The sequence below is a fragment of the Hypanus sabinus genome, chromosome 12 (genome assembly GCF_030144855.1).
Source record: "Hypanus sabinus isolate sHypSab1 chromosome 12, sHypSab1.hap1, whole genome shotgun sequence".
Classification (NCBI taxonomy): domain Eukaryota; kingdom Metazoa; phylum Chordata; class Chondrichthyes; order Myliobatiformes; family Dasyatidae; genus Hypanus; species Hypanus sabinus.
Genome location: NC_082717.1, coordinates 36,125,010 through 36,142,301, shown reverse-complemented (window position 1 = coordinate 36,142,301; position 17,292 = coordinate 36,125,010).

The window sequence follows — 17,292 nt, the reverse complement described above, 5'->3', positions numbered from 1 at the left end:
AGTTGGGGGTGATGGATTAGCATGGATAGAGGATTGGTTAACTAATTGAAAGCAAAGAGCTGGATTCATGGGTGCTACTCCGGTCGCCAATCAGTGGTGAGCAGTGTGCCGCAGGGGTCGGTGGTGGGCCTGCAACTGTTCACGATATACATTAATGATCTAGAAGAGGGGACCGACTGTAGTGCATCTAATTTGCCAATGATGCTAAACTGAGTGGAAAATCAAATTGTACAGAAGATACAGACCATCTGCAGAGAGATATAGATAGGTGAAGTGAGTGGGCAAGGGTCGGGCAGATGGAGTACAATGTTGGTAGATGCGAGGACATCCACTTCGGAAGGAAAAATGGAAGACCAGATTATTATTTAAATAGTAAAAAATTACAGCATGTTGCTCTGTAGAGTGACTTGAGAGTACTTGTGCATGAATTACAAAAGGTTGGTTTACAGGTGCAACAGGCTATCAAGAAGGCAAATGGGATGTTGGCCTTCATTGCTCAAGGGACTGAAATTATGAACAGAGAAGTTATGCTACGCCTGCACAGGGTATTGTTGATGCTAGACTTGGAAGAATGCATGCAATTCTGGTCTCACACAGCTCGAACCATATCATCAAGTTCGCTGATGACATGACCATGGTGGGTCTTATCAGCAAGAACAAGTCAGTTTACAGAGAGGAAGTGCAGCGGCTAACGGACTGGTGCAGAGCCAACAACCTGTCTCTTAATGTGAACAAGACAAAAGAGATGGTTGTTGATTTCAGGAGGGCACGGAGCGACCACTCCCCGCTGAACATCGGCGGCTCCTCAGTAGAGATCGTAAAGAGCACCAAATTTCTTGGTGTTCACCTGATGGAGAATCTCACCTGGACCCTCAGCACCAGCTCCATAGCAAAGAAAGCCCAGCAGTGTCTCTACTTTCTGCGAAGGCTGAGGAAAGTCCATCTCCCACCCCCCCCATCCTCATCACATTCTACAGGGATTGTATTGAGAGCATCCTGAGCAGCTGCGTCACTGCCTGGTTCGGAAATTGCACCATCTCGGATCGCAAGACACTGCAGCAGATAGTGAGGTCAGCTGAGAAGATCATTGGGGTCTCCCTTCCTGCCATCACGGACATTTACATTACAAGCTGCATCCACACAGCATTATGAAGGACCCCATCAACCCTCATACAATCTCTTCTCCCTCCTGCTGTCCAGGAAAAGGCTCCGAAGCATTCGGGCTCTTACGACCAGACTATGTAACGGTTTCTTCCCCCAAGCTATCAGACTCCTCAATACCCAAAGCCTGGACTGAAACCTTGCCCTACTGTCCTGTTTATTATTTATTGTAATACCTGCACTTTTTTGTGCACTTTATGCAGTCCTGTGTAGGTCTGTAGTTTAGTGTAGCTTTCTCTGTGTTTTTTTTTATTACATAGTTCAGTCTAGTTTTTTTTGTACTGTGTCATGCAACACCATGGTCCTGAAAAACGTTGTCTCATTTTTACTATGCACTGTACCAGCAGTTATGGTCGCAATGACAATAAAATTGACTTGACTTGACTTTACATGAGACAGGATATACTGGCTTTGGAGGCAGTGCAGAGGAGGTTCACTATGTTGATTCCAGAGATGAAGTGATTAGACTATGAGAAAGATTGAGTCACCTGGGACTGTACTCACTGGAATTCAGAAGGATGAGAGATCTTATAGAAATATATAAAATTATGAAAGGTGTAGATAAGATAGAGGTGGAAAGTTGGTTCCACTGGTAGGTGAGACTAAAACTAGGGATACAGCTTCAAGATTCAGGGGTGCAGATTTAGGACAGAGATGAGGAGTAACTGCTTTTCCCAGAGGGTGGTGAATCTGTGGAATTCTCTGCGCAATGAAGCAGCGGATGCTACCTCAGTAAGTATATTTAAGACAAGGTTGAATAGATTTTTCCATAGTAAGGGAATTATGTGTTATGGGGAAAAGGCAGGTAGATGGAGATGAGTCCATGGTCAGATTAGTCATGATCTTATTGAATGGCAGAGCAGGCTTGATGGGCCATATGGCATACTCCTGCTCCTATTTCTTATGTTCTTATGAAATGGAGGAAGAACTGTACTCACTACAAAATTATTGAGCTGAAGCTAAGGTTCAAAAAATTATGCGAAGTCTTTTGGTTGCAGAAAGACATTGACTTTGGTAAGATTAATATGATTTACTTTCAATTAAAGACTGATTTCATTAAACTTTGTGAATAATTATGACAATTAAGTAATATCACGCCCAATATTCTTAAGTTGATTACTAAATGAAGCATACGCATCTTTAAAGAATTTTATCAAAATTTCTAAAGGCACGTTAAAGCATCTCAGGCTATACCTTCTGAGAGCCATCTGACTTCTATGTGCAATAGCAAGTGTTCAAAACTGTTCATCATTCTTTATACAAACTCTAGAAATCGTTGAGAATTGAAAGCATGGGACTTGGTGTTATTTACCACTGTGAGAACAGTATTAAATGATTTGTACAGCCAATCACTTAGATTTTTTGCCACAAAGTTCTGTCTTACACAGTGAATGGTAAATACTTTGGGTACAGTTTTTTTTTTCAAAAAAGTAATAATCCCTGACAGGATACCCCAGGCATTCTGTGGTGCCCTGTCTGTTTCACAACCAAGAATGTTGATGAGCAGAATGACCTTCCCTTTGAAAAATTGCTTAACAACCCAAAATATTGATTAGTCCTTTGTGTTTGTTTCTAGGCCGTTTGCAAATAACAACTCTTGACCTATGTTTTCACCTTTTATGAAGTGAACATGACCAAGCAGCAAAGATTCATTGCCTGGCACATTTGACTCATCCAACAGTACAGCAAATTCCTAAGAAAGTCCTAAGAATGTTGCACAATATGTCTTTCACATTCTCTGATATTTCATCTATTCATCTTTGAACAGAGATGTTGTTGAGTGGAGTCACTTTAATATATGGTCAAAACTGTGCTCAGAATATCCCTTACTGCTGGTAAAATCAGTTTTCTCCAATTGTATGGGACTTTCCAGACTTAGCAAGGAACAATGAAAAGTGTGAAGTGTGCAAACCATCACAGTTTTCCCGTGAAGTGCTGGCAAACATGTTTTGAAGTGTTTTCCATTTCCGAAAGTTTTCACAAAGTGTACAAAAACAAGCCAAGTTCCTGTTTGCTTTATCGGAGGTATTCTCTTCAAATGTTCAAGGAGCCCAAACAGATTTTTTGCACAACAGACATATTGGCTGCTGTTGATAGCTTGGTGCTGGTATAAATCCATTTTTTCAGATACTCCACACTACACTGTCTACACTTCTTTTTCATTTGCTCTGTCTCTGCCATTATCATTATTCATTAATGGTAAATGCCTGTTGTTTAAGTTCAACCTCTAGCACTATAATCAGTAAAGGGGAAAGTTATGACATTGTCATAGCTCAGGCAAAACCTGACTCTGTACCTGAAGGTACATAAAAAGGGGCAGCAATATCTTGGTTGGGCCATGGGCTAGAGAAATGCAGTCAAGACCATTTGAATGGGCAGATTCTGAACTTTACCCCAACTGAATGCTATACCCTAATTCACAAGAATTGCATCACTCAGTGATTAGAGTCTGGGAATTGTACTTGCTAACACTGTAGTACAGTAGTTAGTAGAAATAATGCATGGTTGAGCCCAGAAAAACATGCTTCCTTCAGTTCAATTTGCTCATGATATCTCAAAAACAGAAGGGTCACATTGCTCTTTAATTTTGTATGAGTAACCTCGTTTCATGGTTACTTAGGACTGTCAGTTCTAAGTTCTCCATCATCTCCTTGATTCTCCACATGAACCTTGTCTCTGTATAAAGACTCTCCGGGATACTGGCTCTCCATTTGCAGTGGTGCTAACGCCTAACGACTCTGCCTCAGTGCCTGTGTCCTGCACCTGGGTTCATCCCCAGCCACGTCCTTGCGACAGTAGTAGACTAAGGCTGGTGTGGTATGGCCACAGTTTATCTCTCTTCAGCAGCAGATATGCTTCTGTTAGTATCACTGGGAAATCTGGTTCAAACATGACATTAGGCAGGAGTGTAATAGAGAAAGTTCAAAGTTTTGTGGCAATCTCAGGTTTTCTAGCTGCAGCAGTGGCTTCAGCTTTTTGCATGATTAGCTATATATTATTTGTTTTTACCCTAAGAGCTAAAGAAAGCACTTCCTCCTACTCAAATCTGGAGTTTAACGTTTTCTTACAAAGCATCCTAAAAACCTTTTCAGACATTTGGACATTTCTCTCCCCTGTTATACTTCTGATCAAAACTTCACAATGACTTCATAGAAATTGTTGGACTTGCATTAATATCACGTCAATGTTGAAATGTCTTTGGCAGTTTACTACATGAATAAAAGCCAATATTGGTGCGGATTGTTGAGTAATGTTGGCCTTCTGTGTCTAGGTTTAATCAATTTATTTATTTATTGACATACAGCACAGAACAGGCCCTTCTGGCCCTTTGAGCTGTACTGCCCAGCAACCACGGGACAATTTACAATGACCAACTGACTTGCTAACTGGTAAATCTTTAGACTGTGGGAGGGCACTGGAGCATCCAGAGAAAACCCATGTATTCCATGATATCAGAATTGACCTTTGAACTCTGACACCCAGAGCTGTAATAGCGTCCCACTAACCACCATGCTGTGGCGCCCAATTGTGCCTATCTGAAGGAAAAAGTCAACATCGGGTTTATCATCACATAGCAAATCTGGTACAAGTGCTGGCTCCGGAAAAATTAGAGACATGACCTCATGGAATTAAAAAGGTACTATCTGCTGAACGCTGAGTGTCTCTTAATGGTCCTCATCAAGGCAAATTTGTTTGCATTGGACATCACAACAACTGTCACTTTTGCTTATCAAAAGCATACTCTGTGCGAACTTGAATAGTTCAGGATATTGTTCTGGAAGCTAATCCAGATGCCATAAGAAAAAATTTCGACTGACGTCTAATTCTTTGAACCAATCGTTCCAGCAGAATTTGTCGATTTGTGCAATAGACTGAAATGATTGGTGGCTTCATATCTTGACTATTATGAGAAACTGTATATCATAACTTAGCACACTATAAAATAGTGCAATTTTGTTCTCTGTTGAATTCCTTGATATTCTTATCAGTGCCCATCCAGCGGTTACATTGACATACTGATCATTAATTTTCACTTAATTTTAAACTGCTCAGGATTTTTTCATTATAGTATCTAGCTTCAGCTTTGCTATTTAAGGATTACACTTCATATTGTTCGTCTGCTTCAGCACTGTTCAAGCCTCCCCTTATGGTTTTCTGTTTTAAGTGTTGCGCTTGCATTGAGAACTGACTTAGCTCTCATTATACAGGCTTGCATTCCAGTGTGCCATTTCGCAGCTCCCTAATGGCATACCTTTGATGGGTGAGCCTCATTACATCAATAGTAGCTTTTCCCACTAGTCTTGCCTTTCATTCCAAACTCACTCATGTAACTCTGACTTAGTATTTGAGCTTTTGCTTTTGTTGCTTCAGTTTGTTTGTAAGCGGTATTAACATTGACATAATGACATAAGCAAAATTCCTTTTTCATTTTCAGAAATGTCTCCAACGAGGTGGCAATTTTGCATATATCTTCTTGCAAATAAGTTTGTGCAGTTAATTATTTTTATTATATTTGCTCATCTGTGACACTGCACATGAACCCATCTCAATTTTGGGTGATGGCAAAATGGTAGCGCTGAGGTAGATACTTCAACGACAATCTATAATGTTGCCTGATCGTTGGTAACTGATTCTGAATTTGCCGCTCGCTGGTGCCTGGTTAAAGCAATCCTTAAATTTCTCTGTCGTCAGTGGCTTCAGGGGTTCTGATAATGTGGTCAATATATCCTGAGCTTTCTGATTGTAAAATTGCTACCTTTTGTCTTATGTGGTTTCACTTTGAACAGATACTCTTTTGCCTCATCCTCAGCATTGATTGAGCTCATAAACATCGTCATCTGTTCCAAGAACACTGAGGCTTGTGGGCTCTATTATTAAAATCATAATTCATAATTTAGCCAGTAAGCATATGAGCTGTGATCATGTACTGTCCCTGCTTCAGCAGTTACAAGGCTGATACCCAACAGTCAGTATGCACAGCCATCTTGTTCCATTATTAGCTGAATTCCAGTCCTGTGCCTTCAAGTAAGCATAAAAATTTTTTAAAAACATGGAAAGACTGGAAAAAAATCAGCTAGTCCAGCTGCACCTGTGGGTCAAGAAAACAGAGTCAATATTTCTGATCAACGATATGCCATAGCCTGCTGATTAGAGTCATCCCCTGTGTTACAGCTTTGTGGCTATTGGAAATCCACCCCAAAGGAATTCACAAATTACTGCCCAAAAATTTGAGATATGGAATAACATTCGGTTTCACAGAATTTAGGCGAAAGAAGTAAATAATTAAACACAAAGTGTATTTTTTCAATTTGTGTACCTTGACACATGGACAGCCGATGTGGCTTCGTGTTATGCAAAATCGTGATATAAACCATTTCTAGGAACCAGTCTGTAATATAAGGGTTGCCTGCATTCGTAGGTTTCCTTTTAATTTTTAATTTTAGGTTTCCAGTATCTGCAGTTTCTTTCTGATTTTCAAGTCTGCACTTTGAAGTTATTGCAATGAAATGCAAGTGTTCGGTTTCATCTTGCCAATCTGAGTACGTAATTACTCAATTTTCAAAGACTTGATGCTACAGGTTCTACCAAAATATTTTCAGAATATTGAACAGTGCAGCACAGGAACAGGCTTTTCTGCCCTTGAGGTCGTGCCAATGTTTCACCCCCTTTGCTCTGGTGTTCCTTATCATTGTTGTTTTGTAACATGCATAGAATTACATGGGAAAAAATAAGAAATGTTGTTGTGTCTGGTTTAACAAGGTATTCCCAAGTCTGTATACATGTGCATACTGATACCACATGGTTACATGATCAAATTTGTCTTGCAGTGTCTTTCCATGTACAATATTTAAGTATGCCACAACACCAATTTCATCTTTATCTAGTGCTTTATTCTTTAAAAATTTTCATCACCTATTTGAAACAAGGGATGTTTACCCTAAAATAAAAAAGTGGCCTTGTGCTTTTCATGAGCCTCTTACAAGGCCCTTCTAAAATGGATATACTTCAGCCAGCTGGCATTCTGAAAGGTACACATGATTATATATAATTTGCTTCAACAGGACTGACATTTTTGGACATAATCGGCAGAGGAAAAAGCCTTTTTGCACTTTCTCCACTTTATGTTAGAATTTAATTCAAGAACAACATAATTTTGAGCCAAGTTTAATGTTGCCAAGAATGTCCACCATCTGCCACAGTCTGCCACAGTCTAGTATATGTCCAAGAGTTTTCAAACAGTGTTTTGTTTTCTTGCTAGCCTGGGACATTTCCTGTTATATTAAAAGGGTTAATGTAGATACCAGATGGACCACCATGGTCTATAATTATTGAACACTGAATTGCAATTGCACATAGGTTCTTCTTATAAGAGCACATTGAGCTATTAGAACAGTAATATTGAGATCTTCCTCTAAAACAATATGATTCCAGTTGCATACACAGGGAGGCATATGAATTCCATTACTATCTTTCCCACAATCTCCTCCATAGCACTACCAATCCTTCTTCCCACCTCTTTGGCTTATTACATCTTGTGCTCAAAACTTGCAAGGATTTTCAAACAACAAGACAGATATTCCATGGAGTGGTACAGATATGTTCCAAGCCATGCTGTGACAAAACAAAAGAATTATATTTCATTCAGTAAGGACGTGAAAACTAGAACCAGCCTGCTTTAGGCCACTTCAACCACACCACAATAAAACTCAGACTGGGAGAGAAGTACAGTCTTGCCATCCAACATCTTATTCTCCTCAGATAATTTCTCCTGATAACATTGGAGTCATGAAGTTATAGAAAAGAACAGCACAGAAGCAGGTCCTTCGGCCCATACAACCCATTCCGAGCCATTTAAACTGCCTATTCTCATCAACCAGCACCAGGATCATAGCCCACCATACTCCTACCATCTATGTATCTATCTAAACTTCTCTTAAACATTGAAATCAAGCTTGCATGCACCACTTACACTGGCAGCTTGTTCCACTCTATCATGACCCTCTGATTGAAGAAGTTTTCCCCCATAGAAACATAGAAAACCTACAACACAATACAGGCCCTTTGGCCCACAAAGCTGTGCCAAAAATTTCCTTACCTTAGAAATTACCTAGGGTTATCCATGGCCCTCTATTTTTCTGAGCTCCATTTACCTGTTCAGGAGTCTCTTAAAAGACCCTATCGTATCCACCTCCACCACCATCGCCAGAAGCCCATTCCACGTACCCACCACTCTCTGTGTAAAAAATTTACCCCGACCACTCCTCTGTACACGCCTCCAAGCACCACAAAACTGTGCCCTCTCATGCCAGCCATTTCAGCCCTGGGAAAAAGCCTCTGAGTACCCACACATGCCTCTCATCATCTTATACACCTCCATCAGGTCACTTCTCACGTTCCCCTTAAACTTTTCACCTTTCACTCTTAACCCATGACCTCTAGTTATAGACCTACCCAATCTCAGTGGAAAATGCCTGCTTGCATTTATCTTATTTAAATCCTCTTATTTCTGTATTTCTCTGTCAAGACACCTCCCTATTGTCTGCATTCCAAGGAATAAAGTCCTAACCTATTCAATCCTTCCATGTAATTAGGGTCCTCCAGACCCGGCAACATCCTTGTAAATTTACTCTGTACGATTTCTACCTCGTTGTGCATCTTTTCTGTAGGTAGGTGACCAAAACTGCACACAATACCCCAAATTAGGTCTCACCAGTGTCTTATACAACATCATTGTTCACACACCTTCATGCTGATTGTCACGCTTAAGAGTAGGAAAGCTTTGTTCACCTCCTAGCATAATGTTCATTATATACTGATTCGATATTGCAGGCATATCACAGGTATGGATTCTCAGGAATTCTCAGGAATCGATAATACTTTACAAAGCTTTCTTCCAATTGATAAACGAAATGGTAAAATCCCAAGAATAATACAATGGCAGTAAAAATATCCCCCTATTTTACCTTCGCGGGAGATTTCAGCAATCATTTTGGTAGAGGGATACATTCCACCTCAGACCAATGTCAAGCAAGTTCTGGACGATCTGAATGATATGATCAGTATGCACAAAACAGCACACCCTGATGCCATCACTATCATTTTCGGGGATTTTAACCAGGCAAGTTTCAAAAAGTCACTAAATAATTACCATCAACAAATCACTTGTAGTACTAGAAGAAACAACACACTGGACCACTGTTACACCACCAACAAGAATGCTTGCTGTGCTATTCCACACCCATACTTTGGAAAGTCTGATCACCTGGATGTACTTCGACTCCCTGAGTATAGGCAGAGACTGAAGACTTCAGCACCAGTAGTGAGAACCTAGGAGATATGCACAAGGGAAGCACAGGAGAAGTTACAGAACTGCTTTGAATTGGTGGACTAGACTGTATTCAAGGATTCGTTTTCAAATGTGGATGAGTATGCTGCAGTTGTAGCCAACTTCATTAAAACCTGTGTGGATGAGTGTGTGCCTACAAAGACTTACTGTACATTCCCAAACCAAAAGCCGTGGATGAATCAAGAGATTTGTTGCCAGTTGAGGGCTAGATCTGTGGCATTTCAGTCTGGTGACCCAGGTCTGTACAAATAAACCACATATGACTTGTGAAGAGCTATTTCAAGAGCAAAGAGAAAATTCTGAACAAGGTTGGTGGTGACATCAGATGCATTGTCAACTTTGGTAGAGTTTGCAAAGCATTACTTCCTACAAAACAAAATCCAATGGCATGAACGGCAGTGCTAATTCACTATCAGATGAGCTCAATGCCTTCCATGCTCACTTTGAAATAGATAATACAGCCACAGCTGTGAAGATCCCTGCTACACACATTGACCCTGTGATCTTGGAGGGTGATGTCAGGCTGTCTTTCAGGAGAGTGATCCCTTACAAGATGGCAGGCCCCAATGGAGTACCTGGTAAGGCTCTAATAACTTGTGCCAACCACCTGACAGGAGTATTCAAGGACATTTTCAACCTCTCACCACTACGGTCGGAAGTTCCCACCTGCTTCAAAAAGGCAACAATTATACCAGCACCAAAGAAAAGTAGTGTGAGCTGCCTTAATGACTATCATCTAGTAGCACTCACATCTGCAATGATGATAACAGATTGGTCAAGGCTAGACTGAACTCCTGCCTCAGCAAGGACCTGGACCCATTGCAATTTGCTTATCTCTACATTAGGTCTACGGCTGATGCAATCTCAATGGCTCTTCACACGGCCTTAGATCACCTGGACAACACAAACACATCTGTCAGGATGCTGTAGGTTGACTATTGCTCATTCCCACAGTCCTGATCTATAAGCTCCAGAACCTGAGCCTCTGTATTTCCCTTTTGCAATTGGATCCTCAACTTAGTAACTGGAAGACCACTATCTGTGCAGATTGGTGATAATATCTCTTCCTCACTGATGATCAACACTGGAGCACCTCAGTGGTGTGTGTTTAGCTCACTGCTCTACTCCCTCTATACCCATGACTGTGTGTCTGGGTATAGCTCAAATGTCATTTATAAATTTGCTGTTGATATAATCCCTGTTAGTAGAATCTCAGACAGAGATGAGAAGGTGTACAGGAGGTAGATATACCAGCTACTTAAGTGGTGTCACAGCAACAACCTTGCACTCAATGTCAATAAGATGAAAGAGCTGATTGTGGACTTCAGGAAGAGTAAGATAAGGAAAGTGAACCAATCCTCAGAGAGGAATCAGAAGTGGAGAGAATGAGCAATTTCGAGATCCTGGGAGTCAAGATCGCTGAGGATCTAACATTGTCCCAACATTTTGATGCAGCTATAAAGAAGGCAAGACAATGACTTTATTTCATTAGAAGTTTGAAGAGCTTTGGTTTGTCACCTAAAACACTTGAAAGCATCTATAGGTGTACCCATGGAGAGCATTCTGATAAGCTGCATCACTGTCCCATATGCGGAGGGGCTACTTCACAGGACTGAAAGAAGAAGCCACAGAAAATTGTACAATTAGCCAGCTGCATCTTGGGTACTAGCCTCTGCAGTATCCAAGACAGTTTCAAGGAGCGGTGCCTCAGAAAGTCAGAAACTAATAAGGACCTCCATCACCCAGGACATGCCCTCTTCTATTTTTAACATCAGGAAGGAGGTACAGAAGCCTGAAGGCACACACTCAGTTATTCAGGAACAGCTTCTTCCACTCTGCCATAGGATTGCTAAGTGGACATTGAACCCATGAACACCACTTTGCTTTTTTTTAATATGCATTATTTCTGTTTTGCACTATTTTTAATCTATTTAATATACATACATACACTTAGCGTAATTGATTTACTTATTTATATTTTTCCGTTTTATCATGTATGGCTTTGTACTGCTGCTGTTAACAAATTTCATGGCACACACCGGCAACAAAAAGCCTGATTCTAATTCATTTTCTTTTTATTTTCAATAAACGGAGGAGATGGTTAAGTTCTCTGTCAGTTTGAGTCTGAGTGGCAAACTTGATTGACTTTCCAACCTGTCTGCCTATTTCGGTACTGTTTCTCCAGTTCCTCTTAAACTATAAATGGAAGTTTATTGGTAAGAGAATCTCTCTAAAATGAGTCACTTTTTAAGAATCAGTGTCAATGTCAGGAGATAGTATTTGTGGCAATGGATACACAAAGTAATTTTCCCATCAATCCCCAAATCCTCGCTCTTTGAAGACAAATACAGTATGAGGATGTTGTGATGAGAACTACAATTAAGAGAACTCTAGAGGTAAATATAATTAACTGCCTGCATTAATGTTTTCAGTTGTTGATTTTCACACTGTCTCAGGATATTTTGGAGATTTATCTATTTTATTTCATTTAGAGATGTAGCGTGGAACAGGCTCTTCAGGCTCATCAAGCAGCACTGCCCAGCAACCCACCTATTTAACTCCTAGCCTAGTCACACGATTATTTACAATGACCAATTAACCTGCTAACCATTGCATCTTTGGACTGTGGCAGGAACCCAGAGCACCCAGAGGAAACCGACGTGCACACAAGAGGAACATGCATCCTTCCCACAGAGAATGTCAGAACTAAACTCGGAACTCCGTAACAGCATTGTGCTAACCGCTATGCCACCATGGCACCAGTAAACCATCCAGCAAAGTCTCAGTTCTGACTCTAATCTTTAAACAATTAGCTGCTTCCCGATGGAGCACCAGAGAAGATACTAAAATTGGCCCCTGTTTCTCAGAACAAGGTTTCAATCTCACAGTCTGTGAACCTGAACGTTTGGTAACAAGTGGTATGGACTTCCTATAATTGTCCTGCAGCTAAAAACGCTTGCTAACACTAAATATTATGTCTTGCACAGAGAACGCTGCTATTTGAGGGAGGTAGCAGATGGTGGCTGGCTCTTGCAGAACTCCAGCAAAGAATCAGTCTCTGCCAAAAGAGAAAAAAAGAGAAAATTGTGAAGAAAAATAAACAAAATAAACCCATATTCCTTTGGCCTGTCTTCATCAAAACAGTACAATTAATCTCAATACCACTTAACTGGGTAGGGTTTTAAAAAAAACAGCTCAGTTTCTTCCTGTGCAGACAGGCGTTAAGTGAAGATGAGACTGAGTTCAGGCATGCTGAATGTTTCAATTGATTTCTGTCTACACCTGCTGCCCAAATTCTCACATGAAGCATTGACAGTGGGACTGCTTGTGGTGGGCTGTCAGTACCCTTACAATTATAGTCTGGTCTCAGAGAGCACTCTCTGGGAGTGAAGAGGAAAGGGGAAGTTAAGCAGGACTAGCAAGGGCTGAGTTGAGGAAACACCAAAAAAAAAGCTTAGTATGGAGAAAGTACAAAGTTCCTTAAGATGCATTATGCATTATGTACTTTTAAATACATGTTTGCATTGTATGATACTTTCCTTAATTTTAAAAAAGTGCATGTAAAGTATTTTCATGTTTTTTAAAAATATGTTAAGAGTTAATTTCAGGTGAATAGTGAAGTATTCCCCTCTTAACTCCCCACTTGGAATCCTATGCAGTGACTGCAGGTGATTTACAGCGGAGATATAAAGTGACAAGGAGTTTTATGGTAACTTGGAAATTTACAGAGATGGGAGATCTGTGGTAGCATGCAATCTAGAGACATGGATAGCTGCAGTCACAGTGATGAAATCTATAATCCTTCAAGTGCAGCTGCTTGGAACCAGGTGTGGCATCTGCAGGAAGCCAGGGGTGCTCTAGTTTAGTTGGATAAGAAAGGAAGAAATAAAGACAGCAAATGTTATTAATCTAGACAGCAGACAGAGGTCTATTGGTGGAGATCCGTTTCAAATGGCGCAGGAAGAAATGACAAAAAGTTTGTATCTTTGGTTAGAGGGCCACAGAACAGGAAGGATTTACACAATGTTGCATAAAAATAGGAATGTTCCCAGGGATAACGTATGTTCAAGACATTCAGGAGGAAAGGGAATTCGAGATGGGGAGCTTACAGGACCTTCAAGTTGAGGAAACAGACAAGACGAAACTAGAGAGACAGAGGGTTCAAGGTTAGGATGGGAAGATGGGGTTTGTTTTGTCAGAAGGAGGGAAGCAGCAAATTCAATAAAAATATTTGTTCTCATCCTTCCAGTGTTAGTGCTACTACTTGTAATAGTAAGTATTAAAAAAAGAAAAAAAAATCATCTTATTTTTGGGTTAATTTTTGATTACCACTTTCCAAAAACCTTGTTAGTTACCTCCTTTAGCTCCATGCTGAGGTACAGTTCCTCAGAAGCTAGTCACGCTCTGGTTAATTTTCCCAGAACCTGTTACTGGGGTGAGAATCTTGGCGGATTAAATGACCCAGTACTATCATTGTACAGGTTCTGCACACTGTCAAATGCCACAATTTAGTAATGTGAATCATTTCCTTTTCTGAACCCAAGGTGTCATTTGGGTCCATCCAGACCCTATTTAAGACAGGATCAAAGTATAAATATTTAAACAGATTGAATATTTTTTCTGATATTTTCACATTGGTAATTATCATATTACAAAAGCTGAAAACAATGCTGCCGTCCATGAAATTGAACCAAAAGCTGTTGGGGACACTACAGAGTATCTGTACTTTCAAAGCTCAAGATTCATCAAAGCTACTTAAATTCTTCACACAGAGAAAGAAAAATATTCTAATGGCCTGAAACCTACTCTCTTTCAGTCACTGCAATTGTTCAATTTTCCAAATGTGTTGAGAATTTTGCTTTGTGGTGGTAGTCAGCTTGAGTCCATTTTGCATATGATATTTAACAGTCTTTAGACAGGAAATCGTAATTCCTACCATCTGTGTTTGCTTCAAGACTGTGATCCAGAGGGTAATAGACAAAACTTGAAATAAGCTCAACTTGAAATATTTAGTCCTCAACTGAATGAACAAGCAAATCCCATCTTGAGTTGCATGCTGAAGATTTTATTTCTACACTTGATCTTAGCCAAAAGGCCGAGAAGCGATGAAGATTTTATTTCAAGGAAAGGCTGTGTCATTGCTTTGGGGAGTCTCAAAATATTCCATGTCTTTTCTGAATAAAATTGTGGTGCAGTCTTCACTGTGTTGCACAGATTTCAAAAGATGATTTTGGTATGGAACCAGTTCCTTATTTTTGCTGGGTTGGCTGGTTTTAGTGACAGTGACAGATAAGGGATTACAATTGGTTTCAGTAGGAATGTGATTGTTGAATGTAACTTCTTTTTGTGTGAATTTTTATTTCATAGTGCTTGTCATGATTAGCAGTACGAATCTTTAAAAAAAACTATGCAGTAAATTGTGTAAAGCATTATCATTCTTTAACCATGCTAGAAGAAAGGATATTTCTGTGTTTACAATGATGATCTGTGAATCATTAGAGCAAGTGAAGTACTTCTGGTGTGTAGTCACATTTCTGATGGTGAAGGCACAGTGAAAGCATTCTACTAATTTAAAAATACTTACAAAAAAAGATAGAATAGGTCCAATGGTTAATGTCCTGAGCAACACACACAAAACAGGGGAGGAACTCAGCAGGTCAGGTAGCATCTACAGAGGGGAAAAAACAGTCAATGTTTCAGACTGAGACTGTTCATCGGTATTCTAAGTTCTCTGAGTTTCCAGAGATCCTCCAGCATTTTATGTATGATGCTCAAGAATTACAGAATCTGCAGGATGTCTTGTGTTTAGGTTTAAAGTCCTGAACCAGAGCAGGATCAGTGAGGGCATTAGGCAGGATCTAGCTGGGGTTGATAGGAAGATTATTTAAATGCAAAGGAGCAATTGGCAAGTAGGAGGCTTTTAAATATGTCATATCTAGAGTCCAGGGCCAGTATATTCTTGATAGGGTGGAGGGTAGACATACTATACAAAGTTCAGGGAACCATGGCTAATGAGAGATATAAGAAGCAATTGTAGATCACATTTAGGAAGCTGCATCCTTCAATGAATATAAAATGTTCAGGATCAGTCTTAAGAGGGCAATCAGAAAGGCAAAATGAGGGCATGAAATAGATTTGGCAGGCTGGGTTAAAAATAATCCCAAGAGCTACTTCAGCTATGTTAACTGTAAAAGGGAGGCAAAGGAGACACTAGGATCTCTTGAAAACTATCAGGACTGCTTGTGTGTGGAGCTGTAGGAGATGCCTAACACTTTTAATGTCAATTTCTCCTCAGTGCTTACTAAGGAGAGTATTATGGATACCAAAGAGATGTGGTTAATATGTAGTGAGGTCTTGTTTCGTATGCATATTACTGAAGGAGGTATTTGCTGCCATGAAGCACATCAAGTGGGCAAATCCCCAGGACATGTTCAAGTGCACCCTCCAATCTTAGGAAGATATTAGGGAAATTCTGAGGGACGACATCACTTGGTTAGTCAAGGCGTAATCAGGTTCTGTGTGGGAGTTGATATCGCACAAGTTTTTGGACCTCCTTAAAGAAGTAACTAAGGAAGTAAGTTAATACAGGCAGTGGATGTTGACTTTATGGACTTCTAGTAAGGACTTTGACAAGGTCCTGCTTGGCAGGCTGATCTGGAAGGTTAGATTCCTTGGAATTCAGAGGAAGCTAGTAAAGTGGATTCAGATTGGGCTCAATGGTATGTAATAGCTGAAGTTCAACTCTCTGACAGATGCCTTGCTACTGATGGGGTGCCCCGGCGTCAGTGTTGGGCCCTCTGTTATTCATCCTGCGTGCAATGACTTGGATTTGAACGTACATGGCACAACTAGCAAGTTTGCTGATGATCCTCAATTCAAAGGACTTGTTGATAGTGAAGCAGATTACAGTGAATTGCAAAGGGATCTGGATCAATTAGCAAAATGGTTGATTGCCACCACCCAGGACATGCCCTCTTATAATTGTTACAGTCAGGAAGGAGGTACAGAAGCCTGAAGGTATACACTCAGCGATTCAGAAAGAGCTTAGAACCATAGAACCACAGAACATTACAGCACAGAAACAGGCCTTTTGGCCCTTCTTGGCTGTGCCGAACCATTTTTCTGCCTAGTCCCACTGACCTGCACCCGGACCATATCCCTCTCATCCATGTACCTGTCCAAGTTTTTCTTAAATGTTAAAAGTGAGCCCACATTTACACTTTATCTGGCAGCTCATTCCACACTCCCACCACTCTCTGTGTGAAGAAGCCCCTCCTAATGTTCCCCTTAAACTTTTCCCCCTTCACCCTTAATCCATGTCCTCTGGATTTTTTCTTCCCTAGCCTTAGTGGAAAAAGCCTGCTTGCATTCACTCTATCTATACCCATCATAATTTTATATACCTCTATCAAATCTCCCCTCATTCTTCTACGCTCCAGGGAATAAAGTCCTAACCTATTCAACTTTTCTCTGTAACTCAGTTTCTTAAGTCCTGGCAACATCCTTGTAAACCTTCTCTGCACTCTTTCAACCTTATTCATAACCTTCCCAAAATTTGGTGACCAAAACTGCACACAATACTCTAAATTCAGCCTCATCAATGCCTTATACAACCTCACCATAACATTCCAACTCTTATACTCAATACTTTGATTTATAAAGGCCAATGTACCAAAAGCTCTCTTTACAACCCTATCTACCTTTGATGCCACTTTTAGGGAATTTTGTATCTGTATTCCCAGATTCCTCTGTTCTACTGCACTCCTCAGTGCCCTACCATTTAC